Source organism: Macaca nemestrina, unplaced genomic scaffold (assembly GCF_043159975.1).
Source record: "Macaca nemestrina isolate mMacNem1 unplaced genomic scaffold, mMacNem.hap1 Scaffold_86, whole genome shotgun sequence".
In the NCBI taxonomy this organism is placed as follows: Eukaryota; Metazoa; Chordata; class Mammalia; order Primates; family Cercopithecidae; genus Macaca; species Macaca nemestrina.
In genome coordinates, this window is record NW_027257877.1 from 223,482 (window position 1) to 236,748 (window position 13,267).

The following is a 13,267-nucleotide window of genomic DNA, read 5'->3' on the forward strand; positions in this document are numbered from 1 at the left end:
CCAGGAGGGGCTGCTGCGCTGACAGCCACGAGGCAGGCAGCCTTCGAGCTCCTCCAGCTGCCATCCTGCAGGCAGGGAGGACAGTGCCCAGACCACCCTGGGGCTCCCCCCAGCCTGCCAGGCTGGTACTCTTACTCCAGCCACTGACAAGAGTCCCCATGTTGCAAGCTAGGTTGAAACAGTGCCTCAGGCCTCGGGGCACATGCACCCCCCTGCAGGGCTGGGATGGCTATTCCCACACATCCCCAACTCACAGCAAAACTTAAAAATGAAAGTCGGAAGATACAGCCAGGAAACCAATGCTCAAGAAGCAACTCCAGGGTGACTCTTCCTAGAGCTATTGCTATTGAACATCTTTAAAAACATTTCCAGGGTGACTTCCTAGAGCAATTGCTGTTGAAAATCTTTAAAATTCTTCATTTCAAAATTAGCTTTTATTACACTGTCTTCCCTATTCTACCAAGACTCTAGAAAACAAAACCATTACAATTTCCAATTCTATCTTATAGCAAGTTAGAAATACACGTTTCCTCAAAGGATTCTACATGTTTCCTTGGCAATATCCTTTCCACGCCTCGTACTACTGCCCACAACAGAGAAGGCTTTTCCAACTCAACCCAACCCAACCCAACCCAACCCAACCCAACCCAACCCAACCCAACCCAAGGGCCCTGAGACAGGCCCCTAACGAATTGTCTACAAACTCTTGAGACAGGCTTGCCCTGACAAATCATCTGCAAACTCCATCTTCCATTAAAAACAGTACCGAAAATGAGCATATTACCACTTTTTAAAAATTACTGTAAAGTGGACAGTGTTCAGTTCTGTGAATTTCGGCACAAATATTCCCATAATCATCATCACACAAGCAGAACAGTCCAACAGCCCCAAACCCACTCACGGGGCCTCATAAGCATACCCTCCCATTCTCAGCAACCACCCTCTCCGTGTCCTCCCATGACTCCGGTCTATCTTTTGCGAGCGTTGTGGCAAAACACTCGCAAAATCACAATTTCCTGGGCATCGTGCTTGGAGGTGCACCCAGGGTGTCCTGTGATCAACAGCCAGGCCTCGGGGCTGCTGGGTATTTATTATTCCACATATGGCTGTGGCACATTGTAACTTGTTTTGGACAACTATAGACAGCGCTATTAACATCTGGGCACAGTTTTTCTTAAACATCAGATTCAGTTTCTCTAGGGTAAATACCCAGGATTGGGGTCACCGGGCCCCACGTTTGTGTGAGTTCAGTTTTGTAAGAAACCGCCAAGCTGTCTGCACCGTGCTGAACCCCAGCATCGCACAGGAGTCCCGACTGCCGGTCCTCACCAGCACCTGGGGCTGTCGGAAGACCTTAGTCAGGCGCTCCAGCAGGGGTGTGAACAAATTCACTGCGGCTTCGGTGCACATCTCGGTGCAACCAGTCATGCTGAAGGTCATTTCAGATGCTTTCGGGCCATCCTCCCGTCCTTCTCAGCGAAGCATCTGTTCAGGTCTCTTCCGCTTTTAAGTCAGGTGGTTTGTTCTCTGTCATGAGCCGTGGGAGTCCTGTGCATTCTGGATACGAGTCCTTTGCCGGCTGCATGGTTCGTGGACATCTTCTCCCCATCTATCGAAAATGTGTCTCTTCAATTCCCTAGGGGTGTCTTTTATATTAGAAGTTTAATTTTGATGAGTCTTACCTACTTGTTTTCTTCCTTGATTATGGATCATGGTATGGCTAAGAGCTCTCACCCTAGGTCTCCACAATTTCCCTTTCTTCTGCAGGTTTTGTAGTTTGGTATTTTACATTCAGGGCTATGACCCACCTTAATTTTCATACAGAAATTACTCCCTGTTTTCACTCTTTTGCATACGGCTGTCCCATAATTCCAGCACCATTTGTTGAAAAGACTCAAATTCCACTGAACTGCTTTTGCGTCTTTGGATCTGTTCTTGACTCCACTCTGTCAGCTGACCCGTGTGTGTGCATCCTGAGCATAATTTATGACTTTAGTGGCTGTCTCTGTGAAAAAAAGTAACTCTGTCTGGAAGCAAAAACTACATTAGAAGTGCTCTAAATAAGATTCTTCCTGTTGTCAGGAGAGCAAAGCCACTGCCCTAAGCAGAGGTGAGGCCTCAACAGCTCCCAGGCACAACCTTAACAAACAATGGGGAAGGGAATTCATTTCAAGGGCCACAACGTGAGACCAGCATAGCCATGAAAACTGCAATAATTTCACAACAGAATGAAATTCATAAAGAATTGCTCAGAAGCGTGTGATAAGTTACATAAATCACTGTTCCTTAAATTCTGACGGTTGACTAGAACAGAAATAGCTTCACGGTACAGTTCAAACAGGAGAAAGGTAGGTAGGGGTGGTTTCCACACCACACAGGGCCTGCAGGAAAGGGACACTCTTCCTCTAAACGGGAGATCCCGGGAGTGATGTGATAAGCCATGGTGAGAGGCACAGAACTGTGCAAGCCGGAGTCGCGGCCTTTGCCCCACCACGGAACCTGTGTCCATAAACGACGAGGCTCAAATGTCAGGCCGGGGCAACCGAGGCAGTTATCAGGGGACAAGAAAACGAGCGCATGGTGGAGGCAAAGGTCTGAAATCGCGCGGCAACTTCGAGTCAAGTGGGACAAACTGACTCAAAATACAGGTTTCAAAAACCACCACAGAGAGCTGCTCCTCGGCTCTGGAAAGGCTAAGTGACTAATGCCCACACTGAGCATCTGCTCCCAGAGACGACCCTGGTGACCTAAGGCCCAGCTGCTCCGAACCCGCGCCGAACCTCAGTGAGGAACTTTGTTGGTATCTTACAGCACATTGACATGTTCCCTTAAAATCTGGTATTTCATCAACAATGCAGGCGCCAGCTTTGACTCATACACATTTCGATTAAACAAGATAATTTACACCCTGACCGTGCCAGGTAAGAGGTTTACTACAATCTTTAAACAGAGCCAGAGGCTACAGTCTGCTCCTACACAACACCATGTCTCTACAAGTTCCATGGGTTTTTACTTTCCATGTCTTCACTTGCCTAGTGCTAGAAAGCAGATAAAAACAGAAGGAACCCAGAAACACTACTGAATGAGACTCAAATATCTTGCAGTCATCATCGAGATGAGATGTTTATTAAACAGAAATGTTCTCCCCTGTAGAAAGCAGCACACACCAACACGCACCGATAACTGTCGCCAGCATTCCAGATCATCTTCCCTTCCATGGCCACAGTGCAGGGCAATGGACCACGCACACCTGCAGACCCACGGAAAGCGGGGTGACACGGCCGATTCTTGTAGCGAGCAGACCAGGGTGCACTCAAAGTGCATCTCTTTCCAGAGGGCCACCACGCAAAGTTACACATTTATTCCACGAGTTAATGGCACTGCACCAAACATTTCTGTAAGATTATCTTAGCAAGCTTTTCCTTCTGCCTAAAATGTCCTGACACAAACTGAAAAAGCTCATGCCCCCTTGGAATGCGCCCCACTCCTAGAGACCCGGACCCAAGGGAAATCTGACCTGAAAATGGGCAAACCCTCTCTTTGCAGAGGGACAGGGACTCGGGGCCACAACTTGACCTCAGGGCAACACAAGTGCAGACACAGCACCCCAGGACACCCTCTCCACCCAAATTCAAGGAGGAAAACCAACGCCCCGCCCCCTTGCGGAAACCCCCGGCTGCTGGAGCAGACGCCTGCCGGCGTGTGCAGCCTCTCCCGTCCCACGTTCCGGGCTCAGCACCTGTGCCTCAGCCCTGGCACTGCTCGCCACACCCACAGGTGTGCCAGGAGGGGCAGGTCCTAAGGTCTCCACTGCACCAAAGCCTGCAAGGCAAAGGGGCAGCTCCCTCCAGCAGGAGTCCAGAAGCACACACTGCACCAGTGTCAAGGCGTGAGAATTCTCCCCTCGGTCTCCGAATCTCCAGTCTGTTGCCCGCCATGGTCTTCTGCCAACGACGAGGCCCAAGCTGGGCGGCACATTTGGTTCTCACCATTTCCCTTGTCAAATCAATACTGCAAACATATCCAATTCATCCTGTCACTAAAAATGAAATAATCCGCCATCTCCATCACAGATGATGCAATCAGGTTTTCATTACCGGGTTTTTGTTTTGTTTAGTTTTTTGGTTTTTTTCTATTTTGAGATGGAGTTTCTGCTCTGTCGCCCAGGGTGGAGTGCAGTGGTGCGATCTTGGCTCCCTGCAACCTCTGCCTCCCGGGTACAAGTGATTCTCCTGCCTCAGCCTCCCAAGTAGCTGGGATTACAGGTGCCTGCCACCATGCCCGGCTAATTTTCATCTTTTCAGTACAGACGGGGTTTCACCATGTTCACCAGTCTGGTCTCGAACTCCTAACCTCAGGGGATCCACCTGCCTCCTTCTCTCAAAGTGCTGGAATTACAGGCATAAGCCACCACTCCCGACCATTACTGGTGTAATTTCTAAGCCACTCTCTCACACCCACTCCCTTTTTTTTTTTTTTTTTTTTTTTAAGAACCAGCTTTATGCCTATATTTTTTCCAAGAGAACCAGTTACCCCATTTCAAGTACAAATAAGACACGGTGTTTAAAAACCAAAAATGCCCATTTGCACAGAAGTCTCCAAATACCCAGTCGATTTAAGCCTTGAGAATAAGATCAAGCTGTTGGCTGAATACAACTTCCCTTTCCATCTGTCTGCCTGTGAGTTAGACACAAGGATGAAGCCACGAGCTAGGGACATAAAGGCAGGAACCAAGGTAGCGGAGACTCCAAATAAAAGCTGGAAGACCAACACAAATGCACCACACCCTGCACACCCTCCTCTCCTTCCTCTTCAGAATTTCCAGAGGATGAAACAGGGACCTTTCTCAGACGTCCCACGATGCAGGCGGCCAGAGGGGAAGGCGGCGGCAGCCTGAATGAGGCGACCGGGAAATCACAATCCACAAACAGAAATTCTCCATGTGCTTTACATCCTCTGTCTCTGAAGAACTATGCCAGGCTAACAGTCGCTAGAAAACCGCATTCAAGTGTCATTTCCCATTTCAAGCAAAGAAAACAGTGACGGGGCATGAGGGAAAAACATAGCCATGTGTTCTGGGCTATTAAATAAGGTTTTTTCTGTTATAAACGTATAATTTTACATTCTCAGATTTCTGTATAATTGATATGCTTCCTAATTAGCAGACATAGTAATAAAAAGTGAATTCCAAGTGTAAGATCGGAGGAACCGTTCACATGGCTTCAGGTTCTGCTACTGTGTTTCAACTTAAGAAAATGGTTCTGTGTGTTGGTAACAAGGCCTGAGAGTCTGTGTGAGAGTCAGTGTGGCTGTAATCAGGGTTCGTGTTGGTTCCCTAGCAGAGGATGTTACACTGTTACATTATCTTCTACAAAAAATCCTGAAAAAAATGAAGGCTGAATAGACATACACACCCTCCCAAAATAATCCAAATGTCCACCGATATGAAAAACAGATGAATTACGGCTTCCATCGTGGAATATTCTTCAGCAGTGAAAACAAACTATAGCCACAGGTGCCAACTAGGATAAAGACAACCTTTTAAACACGCTTAAAGTGAACTGACTAGGCCGAATTCCTTGATTACAGGCATCTGCTCCAAAAGGGTACTGTTATTAATCCTGTGATGTAGAATGATAGTTAGCAACCCTGTTTCGGGGCACATCTAGAAAAAAGCAAAATAATGACTACACAATTTTAAATTCTTTGTAAATTATAACTATTACTATGAAAATTCTAAAAATGTGAAAATCTTCCCAACTGTTATTGGACACGCTTCAAAATAAATACCCTGGCATTGCTTGCCACACCCACAGTTGTGCCAAAATAAATGAAAATATAGCCCAAGGTAGTAGAACTGAAACCTGAAGATGTACGAGCCGTCCCTGTCTCGCTATCTATACATCGGGTAGAAATTTAAGAGCAGGTAGTGACACTGCAATGCAAGGCTCAAACCAACTGGGTATTTGGAAACTTCTATGCAAAGTGGCATTTTCGGTTTTTAAACACGGTGTTATTTGTACTTCAAACAGGTAACTTTTTGATTCCCTTGGAAAAAATATACCCATAAACCTGGTCTAAAAAAAAAAAAATACGGGAGTGGGTATGAGAGAGAGTAGCTTAGAAATTTTAAAAGTATCAGCAGGGAGCAGTGGCTCATGCCTGTCATCCCAGCACTTTGAGAGGCAGGCCCAAGGGGCCTTTGAGGACACCGGTCTCCTCTGCTGCCTGCCTGCTGGACTGACCCCCCAGGACATTCACTGGGTTTCCACCCCTGTCTCATTCAACATCCCAAGGGTGGTCTTCATCCTCGTCTGGGGCTTAGCTCTGCCCCAATTTCCTAAATCTCTGCCTTCAGAGCCTGAAAACACCCACGCCCAGGGTCACCCTAAGTCCACGTTTACCCCAGAGAGTCCCAATTTTATGTTTTCCAGGCATCGCCTTAGTGATAATTTATCCTGTAAATTCCAACTGCCTTCACACCTCACCCCTGCTGTCTCCCAGCAGAACCCACTCAGATGCACATGCCCCAGACCCACATCCAGGTCTGTACATGCTGCCCTGCTCTACCCATGTGGGGACCACCTCTCTTTCTTGAGGAATCAGCTGGCGATCATCTCCTTGTGGAGGGCTGCCCTGACTTCCAACTCTCTCCAGCAAAGGCAGAAGCCGTCCTCGGTAACTTCCTCAAAACTCAGGCCAAGTATGAAGATGGCGCAGATGCTAGCTGTGCCTGGGATGCCATGGGCAGGGTCCCCAGATGCTCTGCACATGGCCCGGGGCACCGCCTGAACACAGCAAGTGCTGAAGAAATAAAACTGACATGCGATGACCTCTGATAGGGCCTCCTTCACCATCCACATCTGTCTCCCCTCTGGACAGTAAAATCCACAAGACACGGAGGGCTTGTCTCACTCATCTTCAAACTCCCAGGGTCACCCTGGCAGGTAAAGGGGACTCAAATGTCTTCTGAAGGAAGCAGCTGGTTAGCTGCCAAGTTGAAGGGCCTCTGAAATTCAGAGCTCTGCAAAGGAGTCCAGCACACTTTATTATGAATGACTCCAACCACGGCAGAAGTGGCCGTGGAACCAGTGCTAACCAATTCAGGGTTTGTTCACTGTTTCTCAGTTCATTATCACAACGCATTCTCACAGAGCAGCTGCGCACAGATCCTCAGACATCTACACAGAGTGGGACGATGGCGCCAAGTCACGTCAACGTCCTGTTGCAGACTGGGAGACAGCAGTCAGACACGGACCCAGGCAGAGCACAGACCTCGCGTTAAATCGGCTCCGTGTAAACAGCACTCCCTGCCAGGCCCTTTCCTATCTGCACAGCTTCTACAAATTCAACTCTCGCACCTGACACCTAAGAATACTGCACACCCCCATGTGAATCCCCTACTCACCTCCCAAAATGACCCGCCATGGCCGAGTACAAAAAATTTCAACATAAGGGAACTGGAGGGCATGTGGGGCTTTCTCGAGTCCCTGCTGCCTCCTGATGGGAGGGCCCAATGCTTCACACCACTAGTGAAGGGCGGGTCTCTTTGGCCCCCCGGCTTTGACCTGGAGCTTAAATCAGCATTAACTAATTTCACTTTCCAGGACCGACTTCAAAGGCCTGTAAAGCCAGAGAAGGGAGAGGAGATGGAATACGCCCTCACCTCAGATCTGCTGCAAGCACACACTTCTCAGATGCGTCCCAAGGTGCACAGCATGTCCGATGCCTGTTTCACATCCACCGACCTGCAGGTCTTCTATGTGGCATCAGCCTCCTGGGCACTGGGAACAAGAGGTATAATGGCAAGTCCCTTCTGCAGCAAAGCTGAGGCAAAGGGACCCAACACATTGGAACTGACCTTTTTCTGACAGTATCAAAACAGAAGGAAAATACTGTACAGTCAACTCCCCCTCACGCAGGTTTATTTACCTGTGACTCAGAGGCCATGACAGAGAACTTCAGGTTCTTACCGATTCCTATTTTCCCCATCCAGGAAGCCTTTGTTTTTAATATCGTACGAACTTGCCATTTTGTAGGCCAAAAACAGCAAATATTGGCAGTTTCCTACAGTTCAACTGAATAAAATATGATCATGGCCTTTTGTGAAACCATGAAGAAAAGGTGGATATCTCAATATGTGTTTCCAGACTGGCTTTGTTCCTGAAGCGGTAACTCTGTTCACTCAGGATATTAGACACTGAAGAATAAACATCAATATCCCACCAAGAAAACAAAAGGAATGAAATAATTTTGCATCCACCTTGGAACCTTTTTAGGACAAGGCAGGACACAAACTTCTAAAAAGCTGCAATTGTCCCTCTGTATACACAGGGACATGGATTCCAGAACATGCCCCGAGTTTACCCAAATCTACGTATCCACAGGACCCCACGGCCACCCTATGGAACCACATGTAGGAAACGTCGGCCCTCCACAAAGCCAGGTTTTTTCAATAAGGGTTTGGTTGGAAAAAAAATTAACATAAGTGATCCTTCGAAGCTCAAAACCCATGTTGTTCAGGGTCAACTGCATTTATTACTTGTGTCATATCTGAGGCCTGAAAGCCATCATTCTCGATACCTTAATGTGATGGTTAACAAACTAACTGTTCCGATTAGAAAGAGGAAAAAGCTTATTTTTAAGCTGACAATGAGAGTGGATGCGGCTACGGTGAACGGAGAACAGACCTAAGCCAGCACCAAGGCTGGGGTGACTGCCTGTGCTCAGACCCACCAGGGCCTGTTCTTCCATCTCCCTCTGCTGAAAGGGATAACCTCCTTCTCCCCCACGACTAAAGGGCCTTTTTAAAATATTCACATGAGAAGTGCTATGAAAAGCTGAAAGGTCACAGATAACATTTTTAAAAATAAATATTAACGTAAGCATTTAATTTTCGTATAAGGAGTAAGGAAAGGATCCAGTTTCAGCTTTCTACTTATGGCTAGCCAATTTTCCCAGCACCATTTATTAAATAGGGAATCCTTTCCCCATTTCTTGTTTCTCTCAGGTTTGTCAAAGATCAGATGGCTGTAGATGTGTGGTATTATTTCTGAGGACTCTGTTCTGTTCCATTGGTCTATATCTCTGTTTTGGTACCAGTACCCTGGTGTTTTGGTTACTGTAGCCTTGTAGTAGAGTTTGAAGTCAGGTAGCGTGATGCCTCCAGCTTTGTTCTTTTGACTTAGGATTGTCTTGGAGATGCGGGCTCTTTTTTGGTTCCATATGAACTTTAAAGCAGTTTTTTCATACGAAAATTAATTCAAGATGGATTAGAGACTTAAATGTTAGACCTAATACCATAAAAATCCTAGAGGAAAACCTAGGTAGTACCATTCAGGACATAGGCATGGGCAAAGATTTCATGTCTAAAACACCAAAAGCAACAGCAGCAAAAGCCAAAATTGACAAATGGGATCTCATTAAACTAAAGAGCTTCTGCACAGCAAAAGAAACTACCATCAGAGTGAACAGGCAACCTACAGAGTGGGAGAAAATTTTTGCAATCTACTCATCTGACAAAGGGCTAATATCCAGAACCTACAAAGAACTCAAACAAATTTACAAGAAAAAAACAAACAACCCCATCAAAAAGTGGGCAAAGGATATGAACAGACATTTCTCAAAAGAAGACATTCATACAGCCAACAGACACATGAAAAAATGCTCATCATCACTGGCCATCAGAGAAATGCAAATCAAAACCACAATGAGATACCATCTCACACCAGTTAGAATGGCGATCATTAAAAAGTCAGGAAACAACAGGTGCTGGAGAGGATGTGGAGAAATAGGAACACTTTTACACTGTTGGTGGGATTGTAAACTAGTTCAACCATTATGGAAAACAGTATGGCGATTCCTCAAGGATCTAGAACTAGATGTACCATATGACCCAGCCATCCCATTACTGGGTATATACCCAAAGGATTATAAATCATGCTGCTATAAAGACACATGCACACGTATGTTTATTGCGGCACTATTCACAATAGCAAAGACTTGGAATCAACCCAAATGTCCATCAGTGACAGACTGGATTAAGAAAATGTGGTACATATACACCATGGAATACTATGCAGCCATCAAAAAGGATGAGTTTGTGTCCTTTGTGGGGACATGGATGCAGCTGGAAACCATCCTTCTTAGCAAACTATCACAAGAAGAGAAAACCAAACACCGCATGTTCTCACTCATAGGTGGGAACTGAACAATGAGATCACTTGGACTCGGGAAGGGGAACATCACACACCGGGGCCTATCATGGGGAGGGGGGAGGGGGGAGGGATTGCATTGGGAGTTATACCTGATGTAAATGACGAGTTGATGGGTGCTGACGAGTTGATGGGTGCAGCACACCAACAAGGCACAAGTATACATATGTAACAAACCTGCACGTTATGCACATGTACCCTAGAACTTAAAGTATAATAATAATAAATTTAAAAAAAAAAACACGTAAGCATTTAACAAGCCCATTACGATTTAAAGGAAAAAAAAAAAAAACGGTATTAAGTTCCTGGGTGCAGGGGCTCATGGCCGTAATCCCAGCACTTTGGGTGGCCGAGGTGGGTGCATCACCTGAGGTCAAGAGTTTAAGACCAGCCTGGCCAACATGGTGAAACCCCTTCTCTAACGAAAATACGAAAATTAGCCAGGCATGGTGGCGGAAGCCTGTAGCCCCAGTTACTTGGGAGGCTGAGGGAGGAGAATCACTTGAACCCGGGAGGGAGAGTTTGCAATGAGCCAAGATCATGCCATTGCACGTCAGCCTGGGCGTTGAGTGTGAAACTCCATCCCAAAAAGAAAAAAAAATATAAAGTTTTCCTTCCAATGAACCTATCATTCAGCCACCGAGGTATCCTATAGCTACTTATTCAGCCATGAGATACACCACAGGCGATATAGGCGAACAGGACACAGTTCTTCCCTGAAAGAAGGCTGCACCCTCAACAGAAGGGAGGCACATACTCCGAATGGAATCGGCATAGGGAACAGATGCTGCTGCAGGTGAAACTGGCTGCACAGAGCACCCACTCAAGTGTCTGAGAAACAAGGAGCCGTTGGTGCCATCACCTTCCATACTTGAGCTGGGGCAGTGGGGAGCCTGTCATCACCAAGGACAAAAAGCCCCAGAACCACACAACGAGCTTACAAACTCACCGAGGCGATGACTGAGCAATGTGTGTGGAGTGATGCGAACACGCAGATGTCAGGGCCACGCGCGGCGTTGGTTTTGTGCATCAACCTGAGCGTGCCCGGGGTGCCCAGATGGCTGGTTCTGCATTATTTCTGTGTGAGATGCATGTTTGCCTCTGGACTGAGTGGAGACCCATCCTCGCCGGTGTGGGGGGCACCACCCTATCCCCCCAGGGCCCGAGTAAAACAGCAAGGCGGGGAAAACTGGGTTCACTCCACCTGTCTGGCTGATGGGCCAGTGACATCCGTCTTCTGCAGCCCGTGCTTCTGGGTCTCAGCTCCTCAGACCCCGGTGGGATCTGCACCCTCCGCTTCTCAAGTCTTCAAGCCACACCCTCCCAGGACTCTAGCTTGCAGCCTGTGGGTCCTGGGGCTTCTTGGACTCTGTAGCCCCTGCAGCAAGCCTCGCCCTGGAGACACACGCACACCCGGCTGGCTGTCTCTCTGGAAGCCCTGACTAAAAGCCGCCCCTAAAAGTGGTCTTCAGAATTTTTTTCTAGCCCTAAGATCCCAGCGCCCCTCCTACAATTCTAGGCGGAAAGGTGAATGGAGACCAATGGACAGAGGTGTGTGCGAGGACACGCCAGGCAGCAGCACTGGGCAGGAGGGCACTAACGCTCACTAAGCAAAGAATCAATGTTGCTTGCCACAAAAATGAGAGCAGTAAAGATTTCTTCAAACAGAAATGAGTTTGTATCATGATTTGCTCTTAATACATAAGAAAGCATAAAAGTAGGCCTATTAACAATTACATAAGTCTTTAGAGGCCCTTGAACTACTTCTGCCCCGAGTCCTTCCCTTGCTATTGATGGAAATATGGGAGAAACCAGGAGGTCTGAGCGTGGACCTGGCCGGGCTCCCAGGGGCCGAGGAAAGCACCCATCTGTCCAGTCTTCCCTCCACCCCGCGGGGTTCCCTCTTACCCAGACTCTTGGGCTGACGCGGCTCATGCACTCAACAGCGCCATCATTAAACGTTTAGCTTCGCATCACGAGGGCCTCCTCTGGCCTCTTCTGACCACTCCTGAACCTCCAGTCAGCATTAGTCTGCAGGACACGCGTGGACAAAGTTGATGGATCACGGCCTCCAACGAGGAAGGTGCCAGGCAAGGAGTCGGAGAGCCGGGGATGGAGCAGCCCTCACCCAGGGAGGCGAAGGCCAACAGCGGCCACCACCGAGGACCTCCCTTCCCACCCTGAGGGCAGCTCACCCAGGGAAGCGAAGGCTGACGCCGGCCACCACTGAGGGCCTCGAGGGCTCTCCCCACCCCGAAGGCGGCTGCGATCACATTTTCCCATCGCACCAAGAGACCCCTGTATTGAGCACAAACCTTTCCAACCTTCGAATCAATAAGGAATCACAACACAGACATTCCCTCAATCCAAATGGCCAGCCCACAAAACAGACATGCAATCATACACATTTCCTGTGGGAAAATCAGTCAGTCTCTGGGGCCTCGCGCCAGGGGTGGGGGAGCATCATGGGGAGACGCCCCAGCCCCAGCCTGGCTCCTCCCTCTATAGCTCCTTTTCCCTCCTCTTCCCCCCGCCCCTTCCCACCCCCCTTCTAGCCTCAGAGGCTCCTTCCTCAAATTCTTTCCCCTTGATGAAGTCATTCATGCCCAAAATACAAGGCAAAGTCATGGGGGCTCAAGAGAAAATCCATACCGTGGCTCGCGTTTTAGATTCTCATAAGTTTGAGAATAACCAAGCAAGAATCTTTGGCATCTGAATGGTCTGAAGGATTCTGAGCTCAATGTCCTGCACTGGCCCGGAGTGGATCATGGGTGTCTCGGACATCTTCACAACTCTACACCAGTTATTTTGAAACACACCAGCAGAATAGAACCATGTGAATAGCTGCTTCTCAGTTAAAAGTAGGAAAAGACTCCAAAAGCTGCCCTCAAGGAACATCCTTCCCATGAGGAGTTTTCTGCATCGGGCCCTTCAGGCACAGGCAAGGCCCCCGGGCCCAACTCCCTCATCCCTGCGTCATAAAGCAGCAAAGGCAGTGGGGAATAAAGCAAGTGAAGGAGTCAGTCCCGCACAAAACGGGCTCCAGAAGCCAC

At 48.0% G+C, this 13,267-nt stretch overlaps 1 long non-coding RNA gene across 1 annotated transcript in view; it reads right to left on the minus strand.

Annotated features, from left to right (window-relative positions):
* The window catches only part of LOC139361653 (uncharacterized), a 94,505-nt gene extending 86,622 nt beyond the window's left edge, over positions 1-7,883 (minus strand). Inside the window, exon 1 of the long non-coding RNA XR_011619233.1 lies at positions 7,667-7,883. This is a non-coding gene — a long non-coding RNA (uncharacterized lncRNA). The remainder of the gene's footprint in view (positions 1-7,666) is intronic.
* Positions 7,884-13,267: the final 5,384 nt, after the last annotated feature.